Raw genomic sequence first — 13,038 nt, 5'->3', positions numbered from 1 at the left:
GAAGCTATGGTCTCAAATTGCAGTGGGGGAAGTCTAAGTTGGATATTAGGTAAAACTATTTCACTAGGAGGGTGGTGAAGCACTGGAATGGGTTACCTATGGAGGCGATGGAATCTCCATCCTTAGAGGTTTCTAAGGCCCGGCTTGACAAAACCCTGGCTGGGATGATTTAGTTGGGGTTGGCCCTGCTTTGAGCAGGGGGTTGGACTAGATGACCCCCTGATATTCTATGATTCATCTCTGCTCCCCAGACAAGTGTGGTTAGGTCAGTAGCCACTGCTAGGCAGCATGGCTTCTTTAATGTCAAAAAGAACAGGAAAGAAGTTGCTCCTCATGTGAGGACATCCGAGCGTGCTCAGAGCATCTCCTGAAGATATACCCGTAAGTCTGACGACTACATGGAGTCTGTGATTCCTCTGCAGGGAGGGCAGTAGTCTGCAGTGGCTGCAGAGATACTCTGCCTCTGCTACTAAGGTGGAAGTCAACCCTCAAAATAGGCAGCAACCGAGGGCAGCACAGGGCACTAATCAATGCTTTTCAAAGAGCACCGATCACCTTCTTCTTCCCTTTAAAGTCTGAAGTCAGGTTTGAGCAACATGAAATGCATTTATTCAAGTTTTATTTTTCCATGCAGATTGACTTAAGAAGAAAAGAGTTCTCACAAGACTCATATGACCCAAGCCAAAGTTCCTTAGAAAATACTCCTGTCCTAAGCATCAGGTTGCTACTAGAGTCTGATCTCAACTGCCAGCTTTTCCTGCAGGGATATATAGTAGGAAATTGCCACACAGTATCGTACAAATGACACCAGACCTTATTTTGTCCCCGCTTGCCTATTTTGCTTTTAGGTTTAGTATCAAACTCTAATTTGGTCCATTAAAGAACAAGAAAAGCTAGGAAATAGACTGAAATAATTCCCAGATACAAACACAGCAGGGAGGGAAAACACACACAGACAGCCCACTCCCCCTCTGTTCCTCATCTGGAGTATTTTCCCTTCTGCTGCTGGAATTTATTCAGGTTTAGGATTAATTTTGGCTGGTGGGTAAATCAGCAATTTTGGTGTCTATTTAAAAAAAGGAAACTGCTTTCTCAATAAGACCCTGTTGAACTTAAATGCACCAAGGACTTGATAAACATGCCCTTCCTGAAAAACACCACGCACCATAGGGCAAGCAAAATAAAGAGACCATAATGGGTTTGAAAGTGCTGGATCTAGACTATTTCATTCAGAATAGGAATATTTTATACTGCAACCATTGTTCCATTTGTACATGATAGCATTTCTAAACTAGAATTCCCACAGATCCCTGCCATAGTTAAGGAATCTGGAAAAGTAGCCATGTGCTATTATCTAATACTACAGTATTATTATATGTACAGTGTACCAGAGGCTTCACAGAACAAATATAAAGACAGAATCTCTGCCCCAAAGAAAGGAGGCCCAAATCCACAGAGGTATTTAGGCTCCTAACTTCCACTGAAATCAATAGAAATTAGGGGCCTAAATACCTCTGTGGGTCTGGGACTTACAGTCTAAAAGCCCAGATTCACCAGTGTGCTCCAGCTGCTTTCTGGTGCGCCGGAGCCACAAAGTAGCCATGAACCTGGCCAGGTTTATGGCTGCTTTTTATCACCAGCACAAAGCAGCTGGAACACACTTGTGAATCTGGCCTTAATTTAATGGGAGCAACAAACAATAGGGATAGGAAGGGAGAAGGAACATGGGTCACAGTAATAAGAACAGATGGTTACTCAGTTATGCACATATATGCATGTCAAGACAGTTCTGTTTAAGTTATTATTCGGGGGGTTTTTAACTCACTTCTTGTAGGCAACACTGAAGATGGGAGGGTTAGGAGTGCCTTGAATATAGAGAGAAAGGAATTCAAAAGGGGTGTCCTTCATAAGGGGAAAATGGAACGAGCACTGAGACAGGAGCAGATGAAAGGACTGAAGGGGGTTTCATCTGGCATCACTGGCAGAGAGGAGGGAGACATGGTCAGTAAGTCTCTGCTGTAAAGCCGGGGTCTGATGTTCAGTTTTTTCAATGAATGAAGAATAAACTGTAGGGTATGTGCCATGAGCCACAGGCAGGAAGCCACACTGGCCTCACAGACAAGTCTTCTTACTGTCCTTCTGGGAGCCTCAGCAGGAAGATTTCAACAACTACAATTAATACTGTTTACACGACAGTACCACACAAAGCGTGTCCAGAACTGTACAGACATGCCCTGCTGTGAAGATCTTACAACCTAAAGATGAAAAAAATCACCAAGGGAGGCTGGCAGGGATGCAGCCTACAAACAGAGGGCTCAAACAATGAGTGGCACAGAGTTTGTTACTCCCATGTTTGTTTGTTTGTTTGTAAATAAAGCTATCTCCAACTGTTGCAAAAGCTCTTCAGTGCAGGGACTGTGTCTTCCTTTCAAGATCCAGAGGTCCTACACATAGAATCATAGAATATCAGGGTTGGAAGGGACCTCAAGAGATCATCTAATCCAACCCCCTGCTCAAAGCAGGACCAATCCCCAACTAAATCATCCCAGCCAGGGCTTTGTCAAGCCTGACCTTAAAAACTTCTAAGGAAGGAGATTCTACCATCTCCCTAGGTAACACATTCCAGTGTTTCACCACCCTCTTGGTGAAAAAGTTTTTCCTAATATCCAACCTAAACCTCCCCCACTGCAACTTGAGACCATTACTCCTTGTCCTGTCCTCTTCTACCACTGAGAATAGTCTAGAACCATCCTCTCTGGAACCACCTCTCAGGTAGTTGAAAGCAGCTATCAAATCCCCCCTCATTCTTCTCTTCTGCAGACTAAACAATCCCAGTTCCCTCAGCCTCTCCTCATAAGTCATGTGTTCCAGACCCCTAATCATTTTTGTTGCCCTTCGCTGGACTCTTTCCAATTTATCCACATCCTTCTTGTAGTGTGGGGCCCAAAACTGGACACAGTACTCCAGATGAGGCCTCACCAATGTCGAATACAGGGGAACGATCATGTCCCTCGATCTGCTCGCTATGCCCCTACTTATACATCCCAAAATGCCATTGGCCTTCTTGGCAACAAGGGCACACTGCTGACTCATATCCAGCTTCTCGTCCACTGTCACCCCTAGGTCCTTTTCCGCAGAACTGCTGCCTAGCCATTCGGTCCTTAGTCTGTAGCGGTGCATTGGGTTCTTCCGTCCTAAGTGCAGGACCCTGCACTTATCCTTATTGAACCTCATCAGATTTCTTTTGGCCCAATCCTCCAATTTGTCTAGGTCCCTCTCTATCCTATCCCTGCCCTCCAGCGTATCTACCACTCCTCCTAGTTTAGTATCATCCACAAATTTGCTGAGGGTGCAATCCACACCATCCTCCAGATCATTTATGAAGATATTGAACAAAACCGGCCCCAGGACCGACCCCTGGGGCACTCCACTTGACACCGGCTGCCAACTAGACATGGAGCCATTGATCACTACCCGTTGAGCCCGACAATCTAGCCAACTTTCTACCCACCTTATAGTGCATTCATCCAGCCCACACTTCTTTAACTTGCTGACAAGAATACTGTGGGAATGCCTAACACTGCATGTAGTTTGGGGGAATTCTGCACCACTGCGCATGTGCAGAGAGGTAAATCACTGCGGGGGAGAGGGGAGGGCTGGGATGCCCTGACCAGTCTCTCTGGGCTCAGCTGCTAGTCCTGGCTGGGCTGGGGAGGATGGGACTTCTTCCCTGCAAGGAGTGGCCAGGGCCAGGTCAGATCCACACTCTGAAACCTCCCCCAGTTGTGAACCCCCTCTCACTTCCTGCCCCCATTGCTCTTCAGCCATGGTGGGAAGGGTCACTATATGGGGAGCTGCTCTCCCGTCCACCTAAACCCTGTGCAGCTGGACCTCCCTGCCAAGCCTCACCCCCCACACTGAATCTCCCCCACCTGACCCCCACCCCGCCAAGCCTCACCGCCTACATCCAGAGCTCCACTGAACCTGGATCCCGCACTGACATCCCTCCTTATCCAGACCGCCACCCCTGCACCCAGACCACTACCCCCACTGAGCTCCCCACACTCGAACCCCCATCCCAGTGAGCCCCACACCCCTGCACCTGGACCATCCTGACGAGCCCCCTGCACACAAACCCCCACCCCTCCAAGTCCCACTTCCCCAGCACCAGGACCCCCTCCCCCACGCAGAGTCCCCGACAGCCAGACCCCTCTGCCGAGCCCCGACCACCTTCACCTAGACCCCCCTGCACCTGGAACCCACCAATGAGCCCCTGTGCATCCAGATCCCGCACTGAGCCGCCCGCACCCAGATTGCCCCACCCAGAACCCTTTCACCCCACATCTGGATCCCCCCGCACACTAAGCCCCTCCACACTTGGATCCTGCCGGGCTGAACCTGCCTGCCCACACCTGGTGCACCTAGCACAGAGGAGAGGGCCCTGGGGTGTTTCTGGGGCAGGCCCAGCCCCAGCACTATGTCAGGGTTGGGTGCAGCCTCATTGCCAAGTCCCTGTCCCAGGGGATGGGGGGTGCTGCAGGGTGATCTCCCACCTTTGTGCAGCAGCCAGTGGCCTCTGCTCCCCACTGGATTGCTGGAGCCTCCATATTTATTTATTGGCAAATAAACTTAGCTGAATTTTAAAATCTTGTGTGCAGAATTTTTAATTTTTTGGCACAGAATTCCCACAGGAGTAATGATGTATCTCACACAGTGCATCAAATGTCCCAACAACAACTGTGCAGGTGAAATCAGACAATCATTATGCTCCTGACTGAACTCACACATAAAAAAGATAAAAGACAAAAACACCCTGTCACCCATGGGCGAAAACTTTTCACAAAGCAATCACTCAGTCTGACTGAGTCCTCATCCTCAAAGGAAACCTGCACACAACCCTCCCAAGCTCTACCTGGGAACTCAAATTCATAACTCTGCTGGATGCTCAAAACCACAGACATAACAGAGACAATGGTTTTATGGCCCATAGTACAGAGTCATTCTTAGTTCCTGACTCAGCCCTGGGCTACAGACCCATATTACTGTTGTTTTAATTATTTCCCCAACTCCATTCAAATCCTAGGGAGAAAAAACCGGTTTTGCCACCAATGAGCCAACGTCCTCCCTCACCCAGACACACACCCTGCACATATCCACCCCCGCAGCTGTCCTCCCTCGTCCCAGTCCCCCACCCTCCCTCTGCACATCCCCACCCCCACAGGGACCATCCTCCCTCCCACAGCCTCCTACCAACCCTCTGCACATCCCTACCCCGCAGCCAACCTCCTCCATCGACCCAGCCTCCCACCCTCCTCCAGCACATCCCCACCCCCGCACCCAACATCCTCCATCGACCCAGCCTCCTACCATCCCTCTGTACATCCCCACCCCCACAGGGACCGTCCTCCCTCCCCCAGTCTCCTACCATCCTTCTGTACATCCCCACCCCCACACCCAATGTCCTCCCTCGTCCCAGTCCCCCATCCTCCCTCTGTACATCCCCATCCCCAACATCCTCCCTTGTCCCAGCCTCCCACCCTCCCTTTGCACATCCCCACTCGGACAGTAAATGATCATTCAGAAAAAGTCCCTCCTGATGTCACAGCATTACTGAGGCTGGGAAGATTGCCCCCACTCACCCACCCTTGCCATCTCTTCTGGAAGCCACAGCCTCAGTCCCTGGATTCCCAGTAGCTGCTGTGGGCCCAGTAGGGGAGTACTCCTGCTCCCAGAGTGGTTGGATGGGGGCACACACTGGGCCCCATGTACACTTAAGTACCCGCTCCTGCCACTTTCCTGGGCTCTTTCACACCTCCCTCCCCACAAACGTGCCTGCTGGCTGCCCCAGCAGTTGCAGACCCCGACTCTGGTCTCCTGGGAGCAGTTCCAGCCCCAGTGATTTAGCCCCTTAGTATTTTTCAGTCCCTGCCCTTCATCCAATCTCCTCCTCAGTTAGCCCCATTTTCTCAGCCTCCCTCCAGAACAGTCTCCCAGCCGTCACTCAGAAGCAGCCCAGAGTCTGGAACCACGGTCCTCCATGGGCGCCTAGGGCTGTAAAGGCCTGTTCCCTCCTCCTGGACCTGGAGCTGCTCTCCTCTCCTTCCTGGAGAAAAGTGAGTCTTTCTTAAAGAGCCACTCCTCCTAGGAAAATGGATAGTGGGCTCTACCCCACATGGTGTTCGTCTGATGGGAGGAGAGGTTCTGCAGTGGCCATGAGACCCCAAAGTCCTGGTAGCTTAGGTCTGACTTCTGTAGTTTCTAATTCAATTTTTCAGTGACAGCACAATTGGCTTGAAGGCTGGTCTGTCTGGGACAGGTTACGCTTGGAAGTTTAATTAGGTCTTTTCTCGCCGGATGAGTGGGAGACTTGCCCACAAAGCCTCTAGCTGCCTGGGTGATCCCCCCCCCGCCCCCCCGACACACACACACACACACACACACACTTCTCTCTGCACGTTTCGTGTGTGAGAATTCTTTTGTGAAATGTAATGCAGATTGGAAACTGACAATTTGTTTACTTAATCAGATGCAGAGTGATTCTATGGCTGTGGAAAGGTTTCTATTCCAAGCAGTCAGACAGTAATTAACCGGCATGACCCACACACCCTCAATTACAGCAGGTCTACTCAAGCATCTGTTTACCAGGCCAGTTAACTAGCAATTATGGAACCTTTCACTGATGCTTCAAACCAGCAAGCCCTTTAACAATATTCAATTTCCTTGCAAAAGTAAGATGAGTCCATTCTCCCACTTACCTGAGTCTGTTCATTAAACAGCCTGCCAAACTTAGGGAAACTTTCCTAATAGTTTGGCCAAATCTATTAAAGTGCCTGCAGTTGTTTAGTATTAACCCAGTTTACCCATATCATCTTGGGCTGGGATGCTGAAGATCTTACCAGCTAAGCAGAGATAGGCTAGACCTATACTTGGTTGGGAAACCTCCAAAGATAACCAAGGGTGCAGTGAAAGTGGTTTGGTGATTCAGTAAAGGGTGCACTGCTCTCTACTCTCAGTCAGTGTTGACCCAATGCTTCAGCATGGTATTAAAGCAGACAACTGGTGAAGGTACAATTTGAGATTTGTTTATAAAGCCCTAGGTGGCTCGGGTGCTGGATATCTAGGAGACGTCTTTCTCCCATGTGCCATCATGACCACTGAAATGAGCTAGGGAGCTCGACTCAACAGTACCTAAACATCAAGGGGCTGGGGTAGAGAACGACTCTTGGCTAGAACTGGGTTGTTTCGCTGGCCGAACAAAGCTAGAGTATGTTTGCCTGTAGGGGTTGGGGCTTTTTTTCAGTCATTTGACTGCAGGATGTTGTTTGAGGGGAGAGCCCTTTTCGGGAGCTTTGTAGCTTTGATTAAATATTGTGTATCTGCTCAGAGAAATGTTGAGAAGGTGCATTGTAATAAACCTACGTACATAAATGTGTAACTCTCCCACAGGGTGAAAGGGGCTGGACTGAAAGCCCTGAAGACTAAGGGCCAAATTCAGGTGCTTTGAGTAAGTCTAATTGACACAGATGCTAGAGCAATATTTACACTGGGGCTTCCAGGAATGTTACCCATGATATAAACTGATGTAATTTATACCTACTTCCAATCCTTTCCGCATGTAAATAACACAATTTAGACTGGGACTTTCTTTTGCCTGGTCTACACTAGAAAAGGCTTGGTGGTATAGTACAAAAGAGTTCCCTGTTCAAAATAAGCTACATCAGCAAAACCACTTTTTTGCCAATATAACCTGCATCGACACTGGGGCTCTTGCCGATATAAAAAATGTAATTAAAAAAATCAACTCCATAAGCAACATTACTACACTGGCAAAAGTTTTAAGTTTAGAGTTGGCCTTCAGCTCACACCCATGTACCCAGCGAAAAATCCTTCCCTAGCATGTCTGAATTTGGCCAGTGAGTCAGCGGGAGTCAGAGCGGGTGTAACATATACCCTGAGGAGCCAAGTGGAAATGAGACAAATGCTACTCTCACGGAAAGTAAGGTGGGATATTAAAGTCCATGAAGAGTAACATTTTCAAAAGTCGCTTAGGCCAAGATTTGTAAAGGTATTTAGGTGTTGCTGCACTCTGTGTTGCAATGCCTAACTGATTTGGGAGCCTCAATTTCATTTGTAAAATGATATAGGCACTTATGACCCTATATCCCATTGATTGTCAGTGGGATTTTCGCTTGTAAGTGTCTGATTCCCTTTTCAAAATGAGATTTAGGGTCCTAAATCAGTTAGGCATTGCAACACTGAGCACCACAATGCCAAACTACCTTTACAAATCTGGGCCTTAGTTACTTAGGCGTCTCAGTCACGTTCAGAGTCAATGGCCAGATATGTAGTCACCTAAAGAAACTCATAGGCACCTACTGGGATATCCAAAAGTGCCTAAGTAGGTTAAGCACCTAACTTCTATTACAAATCAAAGGGAATTAGGCTGATAACTCATTTAGGCTGCTTTGAGAATCCCCCCAGGTGCTTGACTGCTGCATCGTTAGGAAATCTGTTTCCTTAATGCTTAAATCACTTTTGAAAATGGGACTTGGGGCGCTCCTAAGTCACTTAGATCCAGATGCTCAGAGGAAGGTAGGCATCTGGCTCCCACTGAAATCAACAGGAGCTAGGCACATAACTACTTTTGAGGATCTGGGCCTTAGTTGCCTTTGAAAATGTTCCCTTTCACCTATAAACTGCGTAGAACTCAAGTTTTCAACAGCACCTTGGAATAAGAGGCGGAGTTGACACATCCTGGGTCTAAACTTGTAGTTCTATGGAAGCCAGACATTTCTGACCAGGAACGCACGTCTCTCTGATTCCATGTAAGACTTTTTTTTAAAATATGCATTCAGTGGGGAGTGAATGTGACTTGTGCACTGGGCAATGAATGACACATGCACTCAAAGTGCTTTAACACCATATTTCTCCACACTAAGTTGGAATGTAACGTGTTGACGTTTTGGTGCTGAAATTGTCACAAAAATTGCTGATAATGTTAAAACATGCAATGATTGAGGGTTAGCCATCCAAGTGCATTATTTTTGCTTAAAAAGTAAGTGTCAAAATTAAGCCCATTTAGCTGTCAGCTGCAAAGATTCCATTAAGCTCAAAAATTTCTCTACCATGGCAGGCAGACAGCCAGAAAGATCAACAGATTTATCAGCTAGACAGGCAGACACATGAACATCTTGGTGTCAAAAAATGTGTCTGCAAAGTAACAGATGTGGGGACCCAAAGTCCGTCACAATGCAGCAGCCTAATTACAATAATGTCTTGAAGGCCACTCAAAACACTCAAAGGAAACAAATTACATGTGCATGCCAACCCTGTCTGGGCAGTCAGGAAATGACGATAAATGCCCCCTTCTTTCTCTGGCACAGCCCACGCCCAGAAAAGTTAATCTGTTACATTTAGTGCAGCCCCCCCAATCATGTTATGCCAGAGGAAAAGTCCATAAAACAGGTAAATGTCAGAGGGAGCTGTACTTGGATAAAGAATACAGAGCAGTTGTAGATTTAAGCACATCTTCTCAGGCCACAGCAGGGCAGTAAACTTAACTTGGCTCACCTGTTGCCAAACAGAAGCACTGTGAACTCATTCTTCTGTAAAAGAGCCTCTTGTTGCATACCAGGGAGTAGGGCACGTGACCAGGAGTCAAGAGACCTGTGTTCTATTCTTGGCCCTGCCATTCACTCATTGTCTGCCATTTCCATTCTGTGTCGGTTTCCCTATCTGTAAAAGAGGGATAGCTGATATTCACCCGCCTTTGTGATACACTTTAAGATCAATGGGTGAAAAGTGCTAATTACCATTATCATTAATATTAAAAGGAGGGTGATGGAACAAGAGGCTGTAATTATAAAACACTCCAGAGCAATGCTCTAAGACAATGCAGCCTAGGGTGTTATGACAGGGTTTCATGCCATTAGCTCAGAACAGTGCAGCTGGCTGTACCTGTGGGTGTGTACTATTATATATGTATGAGTACGGTTCAAGATGGCTGTGAGGTTAAAAAAAAAAGGAGAAGAGGGTTTGACTGAAATTCTGACAGAAGACTGAAGGAAAAGATGGATGGGGAGGAATCTCCTGATTGCTAAATAAACCCTAGTCCGTTAATGTGCAAGTAGTGCTTTTATTTCTACATACCCCGCCCCCACCGCACAAGTGCATTCAGTTGCCACAAAACTAACTGTACAATGAATCAATGCCAAAGAAAAAAGAAAAGGACCCTTTATTCGTGGTATATCACATCAATAGACACTTTATATTAAAATCAAGGCACATGGTTTCAAAATTTAAAAGCTACAGAAAAAAAACCCCATCTATCCATTAACGCTTCCATAACTTCTTATTTGAGTTGGCTAGAAGTCTCTGTTGGAACCACCTGTGGAAGCATGGCAGGTGTGGAAATGTTCACTGCAAACCAACTTGGCTGCAAAGGGCACAATTAAGATAGTTTGCTAGCCAGGAGCCTGGTTAGCTTTGGATGTTAGCAAATCAAAGTGCTATTACTACAGAGTTCAACCCTTCCCCACCCCCAGTGCTGGAAAGGCCGCTGGGGGTGGGAATTCTTGTCACATAATCAATGTGAGTGTTATAGTTTAGGCCCAAGATTTAACTTTCCTACTATTGTTAGGACTTTGTGGTGAATGTCCTCCACATTCTAAGAGCCACATTTTTGGAAGATGGGACAATGGATTCATCTGCTAAAATATACATACAGTTATGATACAGACAAAAATTGATTATCAAGCTTTTAAGAGAGAATTAAACACAAAGAAAACACATTAAACCTATAAAAATAAAGCAGTTTTCAGGTGCCTTTACATAACTTCTAAGTGCTCTGGCCTTATCTTTACATTATTTTATTCTTTCATGTTTTCTTCTACTAGCTTTATAAAGCAAATAAATTCACCCTCTGCTGCAGAACTGAGGATATAATTACAGCCTGTGCTTGCTACGTATTTTAATTGTTTCAGGTTATTTTAATCATTTTGGTTCACAGAGGGGACCAATTCTTGGTTTTACAGGATTCCCTAGGTTGCTCTAGGGCAGTGGTTTTCAACCTATTTACCATCGTGGGCCACATACGCAGCTCTCTGTGTGTTATGAGCGCCACGTTCACACAATATATATACAACCTCAGGATGTCCCATGTATCTGATTGGGCCACAAGTGCCCCTCGGGTTGAGAACCACTGTTCTAGTGAATACACTGGCAGCACAGTGTACGGTATTTATCAGCAAAGATGCTGTCTAGCAGATGTGATGGAACAGTAACATCTTGACAATTTGTGGCCAAGATTCCTCAGCACCATTTGCAAAAACATGAGTCATTTGTCATTTTATCATTTTTTTTAGGTCCCAGAGCCTAAAGATATAGTAGAAAAGGACAACAAAACACTAGGAATGTGTGAAAAAACCTTATACCACTTTTTGCAGACAAACAAGCCAGCTTTATGTTATGGGAGCAGGAATCAAACAATGTTCCAAAAGAGCAGGATTCTGAATAGTGTGACAGCAAATTCAGAGGTAGTTTTGAATCTAGTCTGAAATTAGCAGATATATAACATAAAATCTGAGCACAACTCCCGCAACTCTTTGATGTTGCGAAACAAATACAAGTTTAGGAGCTGATCCTGCAAACACTGATCAATGGGTGTAGTTGCAACAATGAGTTGTTCCACTGACCTGAATGGGATTGCTGATGGTAGTAACCACAACTTGCAGCCGGCATTTCCAGGATCAGGACGTTAGGATTTAATATTAGTTTTACTATTTATCTTGTAAAGAAATCTTTCTTTGTCTTTTTATCTAAATGAAAGTGACAGTCAAGTATGTCTTGCTAGGTTGATTGTTGAGAGGTTTACCTTGCCATTACTTTTCTGCAGTGTCTGAATGCAGCATTTCTTTCTCTACCAACTGTGCTCTTTTCCATTTGGCACACCATGCTTGCTGGTTTTTTCCACCTGCAAGCTTTAACCCTTTTTCCTGCAATGCTCAGCTGGGGCTTGTGTTCTGCTGTATCACCAGCTCTTCAAAATGAGAAATGTAACATGAGGCAGCATCAGTCATGTTTTGCCCGGGGTACCTGCAATACTGAGCAGCCCCTGAGTGCATGCACTGCAGAGTAGGATAGCTTTGCTCCTGTTTTCTTCTTTGTTGTCATAAATATCCCTGCAGATGTCACTGATAACATCAACACAGTTCTGGGAAGAGGTTTGGCAATTAATTTGTGCTCCCACTGCTGGCTAGTGGGTTCTGTAGCTGCAGAACAGTTGCACTGAATTACATTAACAAAAAGTGGCTAGTGTCCTTACTATTGTTAGTAGAGCTGCCAACCCTAACGGCCAGGTCTGCCCTGCTTGTATAAATCAGCCAGGTTCAAAACTCATTGAACAGATACAAAAATGTCATGAGATTGGCTTACAATGAGTTAGCTTTATAAATAAATGATCCGTATTTGTGTTTGGCCTGTCTCCCCATTTATTTATTTACTAACCTTTCGAGAGATGCTTTTATTCCCAATTTATGTGCCATCACTTAGGGCTGAAAACTCGACCTGAAATGCACACACACAAATGGAAGCCTCCCCACACCAGCACAGAGTAGAACTCCATGCCCAGTCTCCTAACCCCGTCCATTCTTTTTCCTCTCTTCATCCCTCCCTTAATGCTTCCTTGCTTCCCTCTGAAGACCCCTCACAGACCCTCTCATCTGCACTTCCCCTCATTCGCCTGCTCCATCCCCTGTCCCCCACCCTCCACTGTCTAGTCACCCGTCCCTATTCCCCTCCCTACTTCCCCTTGGCCTCCTTACATTCCTCTGCCACTCATTTCTTCTTTTCTCTTCCGTTTCAGTTTCTGCCCCTCCCATTCTCCCTTCTTGTCCCCCACACTCTCCTGTCCCAACACTTCCTTGCTCCCTATTTTCTCTCCTTATCCCTTCCCACCACATTTCCTTCCCCTCCATTTCACTCACTGCTCCTTGTAACACTTCCTGGGCGTACCCAGGGTTGTGAGGCACCTCGCTACCA

At 46.4% G+C, this 13,038-nt stretch overlaps 1 protein-coding gene across 8 annotated transcripts in view; it reads right to left on the bottom strand.

Moving 5' to 3' along the window:
- Positions 1-13,038, bottom strand: part of HIVEP3 (HIVEP zinc finger 3) — a 468,378-nt gene that overhangs the window by 286,183 nt on the left and 169,157 nt on the right. The window contains exon 3 of one of the 8 annotated variants that reach the window (XM_043532147.1): positions 9,571-9,735. The exons of the other annotated variants lie outside the window; for them this stretch is intronic. The gene's annotated coding sequence lies outside the window, so the exon portion shown is untranslated. The remainder of the gene's footprint in view (positions 1-9,570; positions 9,736-13,038) is intronic. 8 annotated transcript variants of the gene reach the window in all.

The sequence above is a fragment of the Chelonia mydas genome, chromosome 19 (assembly GCF_015237465.2).
Source record: "Chelonia mydas isolate rCheMyd1 chromosome 19, rCheMyd1.pri.v2, whole genome shotgun sequence".
Classification (NCBI taxonomy): domain Eukaryota; kingdom Metazoa; phylum Chordata; order Testudines; family Cheloniidae; genus Chelonia; species Chelonia mydas.
The sequence above is the reverse complement of the archived record's forward strand: the minus strand, read 5'-3'. Positions and strand labels throughout refer to the sequence as shown.